The following is a 12822-nucleotide window of genomic DNA, read 5'->3' as shown; positions in this document are numbered from 1 at the left end:
TTAGCCCTTACTGTTAGCTAGATACAATTTTAGATGTTTGGGATACAAAAATGAAGAATACATGGGCACCTGCCATCAGGATGTTTACAATACAGAAAGAAGGCAGGCATGGAATGAGGTATGAATGGAAATGATGGAGAAGCCATAAAAAGATAAAGAATAAAATGTTATAGAGTTGCAGAGAATGAAGATATTGACGTTATCTATAATGTTTGTAAATACTCCTATGATTTTCTGAATTCTCATCAACGCTTTCACATTAACTACACAGGCTAAATTCTATGAAAATAAGCGTAAATTATATTCTAAAATTGAGGAAAACACTAACATGTGAATTAGAAAATTTCACAGACAGAAATACCACTGAATTTTCATACATAAACTTGAGAATGCTGGCAAAGTTGATGCTTTCATGGTAATAGAGGGACCGATGTTCTGGAAGGAGCCTCATTCAATATTGTGAGACTTGGTATATTGCATTCCTTTCCCATTTCTTCAGTCCTGGTTCAAGGACAGAGTCCTGGAGGCTGAGGATACCTGAGACTTCCAATTCAGTTGCTTTAGCAGCAAAATGAAGATATTGGATTATTTGAGTCTTCAAACTTTATAATTCTTATATATCTAATCATAACTGTAGTAAATGTGAAAGGGCAGAATGCAAATAAGGCATGTCCAAGCTGGGGGTGGGAAGGCCCCAGTGGATCACAGGAATGAGGAAATTTTGAAAACCAGGTGGAAACAAAGTATATTGGCCCCTGGTGGGTAACACAGGAGGGCCAACAGAGTCAGGGGAGTGGTGTAAAAGAACAAGGAGACCAGGTGAAGAGTCTTAACTAGTTCTTTCTATATTACCAGTAAAAACAGTGGGAACCTAGATATTCTTTCAGGTGTTATTAAAAAAATCCCAGCTCTGATTTTTCATGTGGTAACACAGGGGTCCAAGTAGCTACACTTGTTAAACTATACACACAGAGAACAAAGAGCTGAAAAATTGACCCCAAGAAAGGTACCCTCTCTAGACATGGTAACAGGTCTCTCTTTTTGCCTGGATGAAAGGTTTCTGGCTGAAGAGGAAAACATGCCACAAATGTGAGTAAAATTTCTTGGTATGAAATTCATGCATACACCTGGAAGGGGGCAGTTTTCATGTTGTTTGGGGTTTTCTGATGATAATTTCACATGTACCTCATTCTTTTCTCCTAAGAATCTTCACAAATGAGCCTGTTGTAAAGCAATTCCCAGCAGATATTCAGATTATTATCCGTCTTTTCTTTGTCTTGTGGTTGCTTTTTATCTTTCTCTTTCCAATTCACGCAGCCTGGTCTCTCATAGCTATGTGTTAAGTCAGATTTTTATTGCGTTACTCTCTGAAGGCCCGTGGTAGGGCTGGGACCCTCCATTCTTTGTGGTCCACCAGCTAAACACTATGGGCTAAATTTTTCCATCAGAAAGGTAACTTGAGTCCATCTAACGCAAAATTTTTATTCGCTCAACATTTTTATTTGCTTGAAGACCAAAGGGAGGCTCAGAGAAGTTTAATGAAATTGACTTCTTTACTGCAACTGACTCTAGTAAGTTGATGCTGCCACTGTCTCTTCCCTTGTTTATTACAACACCTAACGAATTGGCATCATAGCTTTCAGATTTGCCTTCTTCAATCCACTTTTAAATTTATTGTTGAGTAAATTTAAAAACTAGGATAATTATTTACCTGTGGTTTGTCCCTCTAATTTCTGCAATTAAAAGAGGAGAGGCACCCCTTATAGTACAAAATAAGACACATTCAATAAACATCAGAATACCTCAGGGTTCCAACTCTACCACTTATGAGCTGAGTTACATGAAGCAAATCATCTGACAATTCTGAATCACAACTTCCTGATCAATAAAATGGGTCGAAAATAAATATATTTTAAAAATAAGATATTTGCATGGAATCCATGTGACCATTATGAAAATGACTATAAAATGTTTTATAAACAGTGACATATTATTAAAAATATGTACAGATTAAAATGAGATGTGAATTTTTTCTGAAGCATTAAATTAATTTTATTTCAAATGCTCTTTTCAGTAATTTAAATGTTTTAAAATTATTTCTAAAATGGTTTAGTTTTTTATTTTATAAGTAATACATTCTCTATAAAATATGAAACATTTACAGAAATAAATAACATAAAAATATTTTTGACTTCTTTATCTGGAAATAATCTTTAATTATATTTTGATGTATCTCTCCTAGCTTTTTGTGTATTTGTGTTTTTTACTGTTTGTTTTACATAACTGTGATTATTTTTTGTAGTCTACACTGCATTCTTTTTTAAATTAACAGTTCATCATAAGCATAGTTTATGTTACATATTTTACAAAATATCTTTTAATAATTGAAATTAAACGAATATACTTAACAGTTACATTTTTATTTTTATATTTTCCGATAATTTAATGCTACAAATTATATGACATTATCACTTACCTAAGGCTTTTTTAAACTAACAGCCTCTTACTAAATTCTATTTTTAGGTCAAATAATAAAAATACTTTAACTCTCTTATATATATTGCCAAATTGATTTCCAAAATGGTTATTACATATTTACATTCCCTCCAGAAATATACAAGAATGTCCTTCTTAGCATAAACTCCCTAAACAGTGTATTCTTATATTTTTCCATATATATGCAACTTTGAAAGATAAAAATTAATTTTTTTCGATACACTTTTCTTTGCTTCTCAGTGACATTTACTTTTTTCCATAAACAATGTATTTCTTAACTTTGAATTAACTATTTATGCTTTTTTTCCATCGGTTTATTTTAAGTATTTCAAATAGATTTATGAGAAAAATTAGCATGATCAAATATTATCATATGTATTGAAAATATTTATCCTACTTTGCTCTTCCTATTGACTTTTGATATTAAGAATTATTTGGGGTGCTTATTGCACATTATCACTCTTCCATGTGCTTTAACTGTATCAGCATACTTAATTTTCACAACAACACATCTGATTGTGTACTACTAACCATGCTTTAAATATACGAAAACTTACGCTCAGGGAGATTAAATAATTTGTGGTGGCAGAGTCAGAATCTTAACTAGGTATCTGGAGTCAGAGCCTTTGCTCTTTGGCATATGTCATGCTGTCTTTTTGTATCTAAATTAATCATAATATGTAATTATTTGAAAAAAGATTTACTTTGTTTTATAATTTGTTACCATTCTCAATATTATTCAGGAAATTGTTAACTCATTTTCAAGTTTAGATTGTTGTACATCAGAATGTACGCTAAAATATATTTAGGTTCCAATTCTGATTTCTCCCTATTGCTCCCAGATGCCATACACAGTTGCTAGTAATTCAGATGTCTGATTTTAGAGGAAAAGAATCTTTTATCAGATATTGGGGATATGAATAAAACAATCTCTTCTAAATTCACTATGCACTCCAATTTGATATACAGATCTGGCTTTGGTAATGTGAAACTCATTTTGACCTGTTGAAATTTTATTTGACTTCTATTCTCTCAGAAATGGAATTCAAAAATGTCAACTATATATATTTTTGAAATGTCATTATTCATAAATATTTGGTGTATTATTTACATAGAGGTTCTCTGACTTCCTATGAATTGCCTGAGAAATGATTTGCAATCTTGAGATAGAAAGTGCTATGTAAATGTCAAACAATATGATTTATTAGATAATATGGTGGCAGAATAATTACAATGCACATTAAATAAACAAGTGCATAAAATTACCCTTCCAGCCTGAATTTTTGTACATGAGACAAAAGCTCTATAACTAATGTTAATATGAAAGATGCTACTTAAAGCTCTCCAACTGAAAAGCAAAAAAAAAAAAAACCAAACCAAAACAAACAAACAAAAAAAAAGCACACAAAAACCAAAAAGCTACAACCAACAACAAACAATAGCAAAGAAGAAAAAGAAAAAAAAAAAAAAAGAAAGAAAAAGTAAAGTCCATCCTGATTAATGAACATGCTGCATGCTGACACTGGTTTAAAATAAAAGGTTAAACTACATTAAATAATCCAACAGGGAAAACTATGTATTATTTATTTTCCTCTGTAGCATGATGTGATGGGCATTATGCTTTGTGACCAGTGGTCATGTCAACCACAGGAGATGTCAGGAGATCTTGTTCTGAAATGTCAACTGCAAAGCCCTGATTAATGCTTTCACAAATAGAGTGAATTGTTAGATTGGCCAACTTTAAGGAAAACCCACAGGAAGCTGTAAACATTCTCCTTCATTCCTATCAATAATATAATTTTAATGAATACAGTTACTGTCACATTAAATTCTTTTTGATGTTATATTTTAATATAAAGCTGTGCTTGATATTTTCTATTATATGTTATATGGTACCTTAGTATATATTACTATTCATATATAACATATATTGAGCACTTAATTGCTGGACAATTGTTGAAGTTCTAGAACCCACCCAGTGTTCTTTCTTTCTCATTTGTAGTTCTCAAGAATAATTGTAGAATGTGCAGGAGATGCAATATCTTGAGATAAGGGGGAACTCGCCAGAACAGCCTGGGCTCTGTTACTGTTCCCCCCCTAGAAACACAATGTCCCTCAATGCTGAAGCCCAGAAATTAACATTTCCCAGAGATGTAAAACCCAGGGTGGGCTGCTTTTCCTTGTCTCTTAGTGGTAGTGCAAATGGGGCTCACACAGATGAGTTTCCGTCCTCCCTGTGCTTTCCTGAGCTTTGCAGTACAATATCAAAATGAATCCTAGGCTTCTGTTGTCTCTTGCTGCCTATCTGTAAATAATAAATTTGCTTCACGTAGCTTATAGTGTGTGGGGGTATTCTGTCTCACAGGACTCAGACAAGTCGGTAACCAGTACATAGTGAACCTACTTCATGTTAACATTCACCAAGTTTAATTCTCATAGAAATCCTTAATGGTAGGCAGTGCTACTGTCCATTATGAGAGAAATTAAGACATGCCTATAACAGTTTTCATTGATCCTAGGATTCAATATTTCATCATCAAAAACTATTATTACCACTATATTTATTTTCATCATTGCTGTATTTCAAAACCACTTTTTTTTTTTAACTTTCAATAAATGCATAGGAAGAGTAGGATGAGATGGAGGTTGTTAATGTTGACATATTTTATACATTACAAAATAATATTCTTTTATTATGTTTTATTGAAGTAACTTTTCATGGGAAGAATCTCCGGAGTTTTGTCTTCTCCAACTATTATGCCAGATTGACCTGAAAAAGCATGTTGAAGTTAAAACAGCAGATTAGTGACAGTGATCACTCTCATTTGGAAAAAAAAAAAAATGCTGTTTACTGTAGTTATAAATCAAGATATAAACTTTCTCACTGGCATATGTTCTGTTTTAAGTAACAAGCAGAATACTTTAGGAGTCGCTAATTTTTGATAATTAAAAAGAAAACTTTAGCAAGCACGTTTACGTAGGCAATTTATCCTTTTAGCATGCAGACATCCAATCATAAATCAGTATGGGAATCAGGCAGGCAGGAAGAAGGAAGTGGCCTGGGAATTGATATGGCTTAGGTGTGAGGAACTGGCAAGTCAAGGACCCAGAACACTGTATTGACAGATGTGGAATAAAGAGATTTGGTCTGATTCAGATTCACATGCACTAAATACCTAAGGGCATTGGTCTGGGAGATGGCACCTTCCATAGGAGTCTGTAAGCATATATAAAGCAATTGTAAGATTGAGTCCCACTGCAGTCATTATAAAAGTCCTCCCAACCAAGGAGAAGGTACTGATGAGGGTTTAGCAAGTTGTCATAGCTTCCGACAAGTTCAGGATGAAATCAGGACATACTCAAAATGCAATAGAAATCTTATCACATTGTCTTTGCCCATGTGGCAGAGAAGAGGAAATGGAGAGCTACTCGATTCAGGCCTGGGACTCCATTAATTCATTTTGAATAATGAACTTAAAACAAGCAAAAGAAAACAAAATGCTAACTCTATCCACTGCATCCAAAGCTTTTTAATATGGCACCAGTGTCATTTCATTGGCCTGGGGACAGAAAGGATCTGCATCTGTCAGGCTTCATAAATCAGGCAACTCAGCACAGGTACAGAGAGACACAGGCAAGTAATCATCGAGCATCATGATTACTTTTCCTATTAGTGAAGTATTGATGTTGGATCTCTAGTAGAGGATAAGATGTTAAATATGCAAGCGAAATCCACCACCGAGGAAGGGGTACATATCTATGCTTGTAATATCTACTCATTAACTTAACAAATAATAATTGAGCATCTGCTAAGTGCCAGGCATGTTTATAGGTGCTACAGTTAGAGCTATTAAAAAATAGATGCTTACATTCTGCAAGGCAACATCGGTTTCCCTTTCCCTTTCTCCAAACTAGAAAAACAATTTATTTTACAGCCAGAGATTTCTCATGTACATACATTTGTGGTGAGATTGAGAAACACTGAATTTTGATGGAGTGTCTTTGTAAGATTCCTTTCAAGGTTTAAGATATCATTCTCTAGATACAAAATCAAATGTGAATTTTGCTGTTAAGAATTTGTGCAAAAATCGTATTCCAACTAACTACTCCAGGTTATCCTGAAAAAGTCTGTCAAATGAAAATAGCAGATTAGTTTAATTTAGATTTCTCTCATTCATGGGACAATTTTAATATTATCATCAGCCTTTACGAGTCCTCTCTATTTTATATTTTATTTTGGTTATTGTCCTGATTTATTTTTTATAACTATCTGACCCATAATATATCCCACGTTCATATATCATCTTGAAAATATATGAGTCTTTTAAAACATGTAGGGTATTGTTGGGTATATGTATATGTTTTAAATACTTATTAAAATAAATAATAAACATTTCTAAGAATTATTCAGCTGTTAACATGTACCAGGCACTCTTCAAAATGTTTTTCATATATTCACTCACTTAATTATTACAATAATTTTATAGCATAGGTATTATTTTCTGCATTTAGAGATGAGGAAACTGAGACATAGAGTGGTTATTTTATTTGTCCAAGATCACACGCTAGCAAGAGGTCAAATCCAGAGAATCTGACTGCAGAATCGGGAGGCTTTAACTTGTATATTGGTGCTTCTATATAAATTGTATTGTGCTGTAGATCTATTTCCATATCTTACTTCTTCACATGACATTGTATTTCAAATATCTGTCCAACATTAATGTATAAGTGTTATCCATGGCTTTGAACTGTTTCTGCTGTGTGCCATTATATTATATAGTATATATTCTATAGTATATGGTATGTATTATATAGTATATATACTATACAATGTGGTATATATACACTAATATATACTATGATACATGCGTGTGTTTATATAGTATATATTCACAACACTGTACTTATCTGTTTTCCTAGCAGAGACACGTAGCGCAGGATAGTTCTCCAGGTGGCCTTGGACCAATTCAGTTTCTCCCCCTTTCTCACTTGTAGTTCTGAAGAATTAACTATAGAATGTGCTGGGAATGTAACATCCTGAGATAAGGAGGGACTTATCAGGACAGTCCAGATCTATTCCTGTTCCTCCTGTAACAGAATGGTCTTCGAGGCTTTAGCCTATTGTGTCATGGTGCCCCAGGGTATAAAACTCAGGCCAGACTGCTTTCCAGAATCTCTCAGTTGCTGTGCATGTGGATCACATGCAGATGAGACACCTTAGCCAGCTTTACTGAGCTTTGGGGGCCGGCTGATCATGAATCCTAGGCTTCTGCTGTCCCTTGCTGCCTATCTGTGAGTTATAAACCCACTTTATGTAACTTGTTGTTTGTATGAGTGCTCTGTCTCAGACTTAGGCATGTATTAAAAGTGCCTCTCAAGATGTAGTGGACTGAAATGGTAGCCAGTGCACAGTAAACCTGCTCTGCACCTAGATTGTTTCCAATTGTCCACTTCAAACAAACAATTCTGCAGTACACATTCTGCAAAAATCTCTCTTGAGCCATTTGCATGTTTGGGCAAGGAGTGAAACTACTGGGTCTTGCTATACATGCATGTTTAATTTTACTATATCATGTTAAAGTTCTCTCAAAAATACTTGTACTTGTTTTTATTCCCACAAAGGGGAATTTATAAGGTTAGTATTTGGTCACATATTTAACCCTTGATGTTTATCTAATGTTTATCAACCTGACTGTGTGTATATCACTGTGGATCTAATTTTCTCTTTCCTAATTACTAGCACAGTTCATCTTCTCTTTATATAGTTTTAGCCATTGGGGTTTCTTTTTTTTATAAATTGACTATATTTTTTGTTCATTTTTCTAATGAGCTTAATGTGTTCTCTTGTTGCTCTGAAGTCGTTTCTTGAACATTCTAGATATTAATGTAGAAATTACTTTTTTAAACTTTTAAAATTATTATTATTTTTTTAATCAACAGTTTTGGTGTTACCTAGTCTAGTCACAATCACAATCAAATTGCAAACAGATATCAGTAGAATCAAAAATTGTGATGAAATTTTAAGAAGCACAGGTTGACCCAAAAAGGATAATGACTACTGCAAACTCACAATGCAATGTTAGTGACACTGAACTAGCATATTACATCAAAGATCATGCTAAGCATAGCAACCCAGTGAAGAAGGCATTGTTGTCCTCATTTTGATGATAATCAAGTTACAGCATTGGTAACTGATGGACAATATTGCGTAGGCAGAGTACGATGCAGTAGTTACCAAATCTTCATTTTTATCAGTAGAATAAGTGGTACCAATGGATTTAGTTCCTCGTCAACACTTTAAAAACACTGCGCATCTAAATTCCACATTTGTCAGATAGTAACCACTACTGCTCTATGTGCAGAGAGGGAAAAAAAAATGATCAAAGCATGAGTAAATGATAAATCAAGACTTTTTTTTACCAGTATAAATGCTCAAATACTTCTTGGCCCACAAATGAAGAAAAGGTGTGTTGGCAAAAAATAATTGAAAAAAAAATCTTTGCCAACCCAGAAAATCTTTCCAAAAATGTAATAAAGAAAACAGCTTCTTTATTAAGTAGCATTAAATCAGAAAGTGACACATATCACAAGCAGTCTGCTAACAGAAAGAAATCTCACCATTTTATATACAAGGGTACTTCCAAAAAGTTCATGGAAAGATTGGTATGATCTATTAAGTCTATTTTTCCACAAACTTTTGGAAGTACCCCCGTAGCCAATCAATGAAACCCAACACATAACTTTTCATAAGATGAACAATAGTCCTTAAGTAAGAGGACCTGACAGCACCATTTGTCACACATAATTCACCTAATAAGTGGAGCGATTATTTGTATTAGTTTATTGGCTTTATACACACGTAAAAGTTTTCATCCATTTATGACATGGGGCAGTTTCACAACTTGAAGCCGGATGAAGTTAGGTGCTACCCACTCAGGGAAACTGAGAGATAGGGGTACTGCCTTCCCTAGATATTTACATTCCAATGAGATGGTCCCCAGATACTTGAGAAAGATATTCTCTAGATCATAAATCAAGTGAAAAGTTTATTTAGCTTTTAAAAAGATTTACATATATTTCAAAGAGATGGAAAAAGAATTTGCAATTACAAATTTCTTAAACTAATGCTCTAAGAACAGTGAGGGGAGGGGAATCTTTTCTCTTGTTTTCTTCTCCTTAAAAAAAATTATTTAATTTAATTGAAATTTGTTATTTTTAAATTTTAATTCAATTTTGTTCTTAACTGACAAATCATAATTGTATATATTTATGAGGTACAATGTGATGTTTTGACATGTATGTATTGTGCAATGATCAAATCAGGCTAATTAACATATTCATCATCTTACATACTTACCATTTATTTGTGGTGAGAACATTTCAAATCACTCTTTTTAGAAATTTTGATATGTACAATAAATTATTATTAACTATACTCACCATGCTGTGTAATAGATCACCAGAACTTACTTCTTGTGTCTAACTGGAACTTTGTGCCCTTTCCCCAATGTTTTCCCTTTCCTCATCTACCTCCTTCCCCTTCAACCTCTGGCAACCACCATTCTACTCTATATCTCTGTGAGTTTGACTTTTTTAGATTTGATGACTTGAAAAAAGATCCTGAGGCTCTGATAAAACATCAAAGAGTTTATTTGAGCCAGTATGTGCCACCACCAAGTTGCCTTGGGAAGTATTTTCTGAAGAGCCTGCAGAACTTCAGCATTTTTATGTCACAGAAAAATGAACAAAGAAGAGAAAAAGGCACAGTCCCTTAATCAGCACATCAGCTTTTTCTATTGGTTATATAGATCATATAGGCTAATGATTGGTTCTGGTTGCATCTAGGTACAGATGTATGAGTATGGGTGACAAGATACATTTTCAGCATTCTTAAGTTAATACAACTTCTTTAGGTGCCGGTAAGTCTGGTTAGAGGTTAAAATTGTCTGTGATAACAGTTTTCGAGTGTGTGGACATGGCTGTCACCCCATTCCAAATTCCCAAAGACTATTAAGAATTTAGCTAACCTCAGGGAGAGTAGATTTCTGGTTTATCAGACTCCGCATACAAGTGAGAACACGTGGTATTTGTCTTTCTGTGCCTGGCTTATTTCACTTCTCATAATGTCCTGTAGATCCACCCATGCTGTTGCAAATGACAGAGCTTCCTTCTTTTTTAAGGCTCAATAGTATTGCACTCTGTGTGTGTGTGTGTGTGTGTGTGTGTGTGTGTGTGTGTGTGTGTGTGTACACTACATTTTTTAATCCAGTCATCCATCGATGGGCACTGTATTAATCCATTTCTGTTGCTTATAACAAAATACACGGAACTGGGTAACTTAAAAAGAAAATGAAATTTATTGCTTACAGTTTCTGAGGCTGGGAAGTCCAAAGTCCAGGGAACACATCTGGTGAGAGTCTTGGTGGTGGTGACAGTGATGGCAGGGTATCACATTGCAAAATTGGTGGAGCAGAGCGAGAGACAAACTCTTCATGCTCCCTTTTTAATGCCCTTAAAACCACCCTCCATGTCTTGGCTACTGTGAATAATGCTGCAATGAACATTGAAGTATAGATATCTACTTGATCTATTGACTTTAATTCCTTTGGGTATATACCCAGAAGTGGGATTTCTAGACCATAGGATAGTTCTATTTTTAATTTTTGAGGAACCTCTGTACTGTTTTCCAAAATGGCTGTACTAATTTATATTCTCACCAACAGTCTAAAAGGGATTCCTTTTTTCACATCCTCACCAATGCTTATCTTTCATCTTTTTGTACTAGCCATTCTAACAGGTATGAGGTGATATCTCATTGCGATTTTAATTTGCATTTTCCTGATGATTAGTGATATTGAACATTTTTTCATATATCTGTTGGTCATTTGTATGTCTTCTTTTGAATAATGTCTATTCAGGTCCTTTGCCCATTATTTAATAGGGTTATTTGTTTTCTTGTTACTGAGTAGTTTGAGTTCCTTATATATTTTGGATATTAGTCCCTTAACCAAAGTATGATTTGCAAATATTCTCCCAATTTGTGGTTTGTGTCTTCACTCTGCTGATTGTTTCCTTTGCTGTGCAGAAACTTTTTAGTTTGATGTAATCCTATTTGTCTATTTTTGCTTTTGTTGCCTGGGTCACATTCAAGAAATCACTGACCAGACCAATGTTATAGACGTTTTCCCCTATGTTTCCCTATGTTTTCTTCTAGTAGTTTTACAGTTCAAGGTCTTACATTTAAGTCTTTAATCGATTTTGAGTTGATTATCACATAAGGAGTGAGGTAAGGGTGCAATTTCATTCTTATGCATGTGAATAGACAGTTTTCTCAATGCTATTTATTGAAGAAATTGTCCTATTTTCATTATGTGTTCTTGGCACCTTTGTTAAAAACCAATTGACTCTGTATGCATGAGTTTATTTCTGGGTTCTCTATCTTATTTTATTGGTTGATGTACCTGTTTTTATGCCAGTATGATGCTTTTTTTAAATTAGCTTTTTAAAATTTATTTATTATTATTATTATTATTTACATTCTAAGATATTGCAGAGCAATGGGAGGGGGAGGGAGATGGGGTACAGAAACAGCGGTGCAGATGGGGGGTTGGGGCTGGCCCATGCTGGCTCCTTCGCTGTCCTGGTTGCTGAGGGTGGGGGGGTAGTGGCTGAAGCCATGGCCTCCCCACTCCATCTTGGGAGCTGGGGAGTTTCCAGCAGTGGCTTGTCTGTCACTGAACTGCATGTGAATGTTGGGGGACATGGCTGAGACCCTCAGCAGCCCCCACACCAGCTTGAAGGCCCAGGGGACTTCTGGCTATAGTACAGTCATTGCCTGGGGAACTTCTGTGGAGGTTCAGTCATCACTGGGCTGGATGTGGACATTGGGGGGTTATGGCTGAGGCCCTCAGGCCCCTCTTACCTCAGCTCAGGGGACTGGGGTGCATCTGGTTCTTCTAGGTTTCATAGGTGTTCTCTGGTGGTGTTAGACCTTTCCTGGTCAATATCAGAAGTTTGTCTCTGATCTTTGGGTGTTTTGTGGGGGGGTTTTTTGTGGTTTTTTTTTTTTTTTTTAGTTGTGTTTGAATATTTGCTATTCCCATCACTTAAATTCTGCACTGGAACTAATTTATTGTCCTTTGCTTACTTATGAAATGGGGAAACTTCCTGTGGGGACCAGCACTTGATCCCTCAGATTGAGCTAAATTGCTGCTTTGCTGCTAATTCCCTGGGGAAGGCTTTTGTGCAGCTCAGGTTTCAGTTGTTGACCTTTTCAGCACTTCCAGGTCTTTTGAGGTTCGATACACCTGGGTTGTGTAAACTCTG

Source organism: Cynocephalus volans, chromosome 9 (assembly GCF_027409185.1).
Source record: "Cynocephalus volans isolate mCynVol1 chromosome 9, mCynVol1.pri, whole genome shotgun sequence".
NCBI classification, from domain to species: Eukaryota; Metazoa; Chordata; class Mammalia; order Dermoptera; family Cynocephalidae; genus Cynocephalus; species Cynocephalus volans.
The sequence above is the reverse complement of the archived record's forward strand: the minus strand, read 5'-3'. Positions refer to the sequence as shown.